This window comes from Tarenaya hassleriana, unplaced genomic scaffold (assembly GCF_000463585.1).
Source record: "Tarenaya hassleriana unplaced genomic scaffold, ASM46358v1 Cleome8, whole genome shotgun sequence".
NCBI lineage: Eukaryota > Viridiplantae > Streptophyta > Magnoliopsida > Brassicales > Cleomaceae > Tarenaya > Tarenaya hassleriana.
Window position 1 is genome coordinate 749,236 of NW_010970490.1, and position 6,063 is coordinate 755,298.

Sequence of the window (6,063 nt, forward strand, 5' to 3'; positions counted from 1 at the left end):
GCAGGGAAGGAGATAACCGGCAATTGTAGGTTGACACAAGTGTACGGATGCACACAGTGCCGGTAACCGACCAAGTTCGATGCATCAAAATTTAAACGGTGGTCAGCGCGTAGTCCGACAAGACGCTTTCATACGTGGATTTTCTTTTACCGGTTCAGCGCTTAACCGGCTTCTCTCCACGTGTGAACGGGGTTTCTCTACCTGTGTCAACTATTATGGCCAATGACGGTGTCTGGTTCGTTTGCATGGGAATATTCCCAAATATATTTTTCAGAAAATATTTCTTTTGATGACATTGATGATATTAACTATACATAATCGTGTTATATAGGAAGACACCGATCAGAAGAATATCACAGAGAAAATCTTCGAGTACTCGGAGAACGAGTAAGAAAACAAATGAAGAGAGAGAGAGAGGGAAATTTGGCTAGAGAAGAGAGGGGTAATAAGACGATTCTCTCGGGAGGAAAAAAATGGCAGGGAAGGAGATAACCGGCAATTGTAGGTTGACACAAGTGTACGGATGCACACAGTGCCGGTAACCGACCAAGTTCGATGCATCAAAATTTAAACGGTGGTCAGCGCGTAGTCCGACAAGACGCTTTCATACGTGGATTTTCTTTTACCGGTTCAGCGCTTAACCGGCTTCTCTCCACGTGTGAACGGGGTTTCTCTACCTGTGTCAACTATTATGGCCAATGACGGTGTCTGGTTCGTTTGCATGGGAATATTCCCAAATATATTTTTCAGAAAATATTTCTTTTGATGACATTGATGATATTAACTATACATAATCGTGTTATATAATGTATCTAAAAAATTAATTATAATACGTGTAAATAATATATTTGTTCAAATTCGATATCAAATTAAACTTTTTGTGGTATGAATAAATATAATTTATATTAAACAATAATGTGGCATATGGATATGACATATAACATGCATCTATAGATGCAGAGTAGTAAAAAAAAATGGATCAGATCAATTAGTGTCTTACGGAAATATTAAAAAGCAAAATTTAAATTATAAAAGCTTGTGGGGCCAAAGCAAATCCCAAGTGGAATAAAGTTTAAGGGCCCAGATTTATATAACTCCTGCATGCTTCATGAATTTTCTCTTTTATGGACAGCGTCGATCCCGATGTGGAAAAGGAAAAAAAAGAAAAAAGAAGATTTGAATTTTATCTTCTTTTTATTTCTTTTTTTTATTTTGTTAATTTTATTATTTAATTATATTATATTTAATGGGGAAGGACGTGAAAAAGTTTCATCCACGTGTGGCGTAGTACCATGAGGAAAGCCCAGAGGCCCACACGCCCGTATAGTTTGCTTGTAAACTTGGCTCTCCTCTTGCATGCTTCCATGATTTTGTTCTTCCTCTCCTTTTTTTTTTGGGTAAAAACGGTTCATATAATATAATATAATATATATATATATAATATTAAATGATATGTATATTCTGCGAATAATCATATATACGCACCTAGTCCACACTTAACAAATGTAAAAAAAAAAAAGGAAAATTAATCCATTTTGAGGTATTATATATTAATATAATTCATAGCATTATCTAACCTACACTCTCGACTCTCGTAATGGTATTTTATATAATATTATTCGGTGATCAAACCTAATAAATATAAATATAATTACCACTCACAAATAAATCCCCGTAATAATAAGATCTGCCCGTCGATTTTTATAGAAAAAAAATAATATGGTATATATATATTACCTACTCTACTACGTACGTACTATTGTGTGTTATTGATTAGGATGTATATCGAACTGTGTATGCATTATGCAGCGACTGGGACGTACCTGTCCATTGCATTGACCAACATCACAAATCATCGCATTTTAATAATTTTGTTTTGGACCTGCACGGGGTTCAATAATTATGGTATTAATCAGATTTAATTAGCAGTCAACAGCGGCATTTACTCGTGTACGATCTATTTTTTCCTCCACATTGTTTACAAATTATAACAAGGAAAAAATTTCACGTGTTTATCAAACTGTACCTTTTTTATTCAATGGCTCCAATGGAACGTAATATTATAGGTTATTTTTACATTTATTAAATATGAATCCATAATAATTTTGTATATACACATATTTTTCAATTTTATGTGTCAACTTGATTTTGAGAATTACCTAGAACAACAGTTCCAAATACGCGTATAATCCCAAGAACGATTGTATAAATGGATTCCAAGTGGTGTATAAGACTATATATTGTTGTATAAAATACCTTCGAATAAGAATCCAAAATGGTGCATGAATTACAAAATATTTAACAATTTTTTTTTTTGTGTAGTATTAATAAGGAAATCAAATTAATATATCAATATATGCAGAGTTGAAACTATCAGAGAAATCTGATAACAAAAAATCTGTACAATTTCTGTTCCCCCAAAATCGTCAGATTTTCACCACCAAATATAAAATTACAGTTCTTTAACTTTTACTAAATATAAATAAATATGTATACAACTGTAAGCGTAAATAGTAAGAAAAACGTATATATTATGAAAGGGGTCCAAATCAAAGGTCGGCCAAATCGCGCGGCTCCGTGTCCGCATCCGAGTGCGGACATGAAAGGCTGAAAGCGGGCTCCGACCCATTATGGCACGACACGTGTCCTGCCCTGTCGAGTCGTGGGTCCCTGATCCAACGGGCCACTTTGCACGTTCGTCTCCTCCCGCAGCGATCCACGTTCCTCCACGCCGTTGTTTGAGATTCCAATTTAATACTTCGGTTCGTGCCTTTTATGAAATGGTAAAATGTGTTTTTGTGTTCTGAAAAATATTTCGTGAGATTGAAATAAAATGCTTCAATGATTTATAATTATTAGACAACTATATATATATATATATATATATGAAATGATAATATTTCCATCTCTGTTACTTATATATAATTTTATTTCACTTGTGATCATTTCAGTGTTATTTAAATATCTGAATGTGTTTTCGTGTATATATTTATGTATGTATTAGCCCTTATTCAATTTCAATTTGTGAGTGGGAATTTTATATTTATCGGCTGGAAGAAAAAGTTGGAGTTGATTACGTCGGTGCCATGCAAGTATTACGTAGCTAAATTGCAGTTCACGTAGACCAAAGACCACAAGATTGTCACCCTTAACCACACATTCAATTAAATATTATATATAATCAATTTGCACCAATCATCATCATCACTATATATTATTAATTGTGATAATTTCTGAAATTATTAAAAAAATATATATATCCTATTTTAATTCCTCTAAAAAATATGCGAGACTTCGTCGTCACCGTATAAAGATTATATCAAACAATTCTTGTATATCAACGTACGTATAGTTCATATTGGGAATGAATATTAAGATACCATATATATATATATATATATGTATATTTCTGACATATTGGATTAACAAAAGCTATTCCCATTTGCTAGCGACAGAAAAAGCCAAAGAGGAAAAGACAAAAGAAGAGAAGAAAAGTAAAGCGATTAAAACGCGGTTTCCGAATATTATGGCCCCTTGGAAAAGATACGATCGCTCTCATTAAGATCTTTATGCTTCTAATTATTTTTCCAACAATGTTTAAATTTCTGGATTTTCCTTTTTGATAATAAAATATTTAATTACGCCTAATTTTATTTATGTACGTTTATATGCATATATATATATATATATATATATGTATACACGCTCACAGTTGCATATTCCATTTTATCCTTTTGAAATGGTTTGCTCCTTCGTGTGTAAGTGCATCTGTATACTTTTCTTACTCTGCTTAGTGGTTATATTATATATATGTATATGTGTGTGTGTATATATACGTATCGAATTTTATAGTATAAACTGGCAACGAAAGGATATGTAATAATCTAAATCTATAACAACAATAACATTAAAATCGCAAATTTTAATGTAAAAGTAAAAGGGTCGATCCGTATCACCGATTCAAAAAAATATAGATTGTTTGACTACTAGGTTTGCTTCTTGGATACGTTTAGGAACTCAAGAAAAAAAGTAACGGGATATCAAATAAAAAAATAAAAACAAAAGATAATTATACTTGAAACAATTATAAAGAAATCGTTAGAATATCAATTTAAATTTTTTGTATCCTTCTCTAAAGTTTCCTGTGGACCGGTTTGCTAATAGTTTTATTCTGGAACTCGAGCCCTATAAATCGATTCCGGTCACGAGTGACCAACTGTTCCACGTAATGCTCGATCCGACAATACAAAAGGTATATAATATACGTATACATATAGATCAAAATATTTTAAAATATGTTAATATATATGTATTTTATCGTTAGCAATTGAGCGGTAGTCCCGCTGTCCTAGTCAAATCTCGAATAAGCCTCTCGTGACGTTAATCCCAAATAGACGGACTCATTGTATTATATTATATAGGCTTGTATATGCAAGCACGTATTTGTCATGTGAATAAAGTCATTCTACGACCATAAAAGTATACAAAGTATATGTAGATATCATACGACGTACCGCCATTAATAATAACTTAATAAACTACATTACATGCAGCCGAACAACTGCGTATATAAAAGATTATTCGAATATAAATTTATTTTGGTTTCATTGAAATACATCATAATGCTTCTGGCTTTGAAATATATAATTTGCCTTTCTATTTATATTGTTTTTGTTTTTGTTTTTTGCAATCGAAGAAATCAAATAGACATGCATGCACCACGCGGGTATAAGATTCATCCTTTCCGTGCACGGGTGTCCAAATCATAAATACATTTTCTATAAATGTTGCACACTTATGTGATAGATTTTGATAAATGTATTAACTTGTATATATTTCCATGATGATAGTTTCGATTCATAATTTGAAACTAAAATTGATTTATTATAACCACTAGATAACAAAAGTTTTGTTCTCTCTCTCTCCCCCGTAAAATATTATATATATGTAATGGATTGTTTATTTATTTTTATGATATGGTTGGATGCCAAGAATTGTTCTTTGGATAAGGCAAATCTTGCCAATGCATGAATTAAGGGATACTTCACGTTGTTTCTTTTGGATGCTTGTGACTCGCGAGTTAACGGGTAGCTAGATATAAAATCCCTATTTGAATTTTGTTACAAGGTTTCACATTATAATTTTAACCAATGGACTGTTTTTTAATGTTAATCTCGTGTCAGAAATATCGACCCACTTAAGAGTTCTAGAATATGAAATAAAGTTGGTGACGAGATAAAAACAAACGCACATGGGTAGTGTCAAAGTAAACGCACTTGTGTAATTATTTCATTTGTTAATATCAAACATTACGCAGATTCATATAAATTCTGTCGGAAGGTCGACAGTCATTAACTCGTAGATTTGTTGTTGTTGTTAATTCTCTTCATCAAGGTGATATTTATATATTTTAATTTCTCATTTATCTGTAGAATATTTGCATGATTACATCCCTAGGATTGGAAGTGAAGTTATTGACAACATTAAACATGCAACAGCCTTTGATCTCCTACTAATTTTACATAATTTTTATTTTCGTTATACAATTAATTTTCCCTTAGTTTCAATTTTAATTTTATTTTATTTGCTTCTCTATGAAATGGTGTGGCTAATCAATATTCTAATCACCCCTAAAATTTAGGCCCATCATATCATATCAAATTTGCTAATTTTTCGGGAGAGAGAATAGCCTACAAGACTTTACCAAACACAATTAATTCAGCCTAATTAATTTTATATCCCCCTCTCTAATCATTACTAATTACTGTGGAACAACTTTATATATATATATATATATATAATGAGTGAAAATCAGAATATCCAGGCTATTTATTCGTCAATAAATGCAACTACATACTATTATCATCACGGCTCAAAAATGAAATAAATTTTTTTAAAAAAAAGGCACGTATGAGGAGCATTTTCCGCATGACAAATGCAAATCTCTTTCCTCGAAATATAGTTTTTTGTTTGATGTTTAATTTTCACGAAGAAAGGTGGGACAAGACGTTTCCTGATAAAAGCACACTCGTGTCTTGGTGCATCCTTTCCACCTTTCCGCAC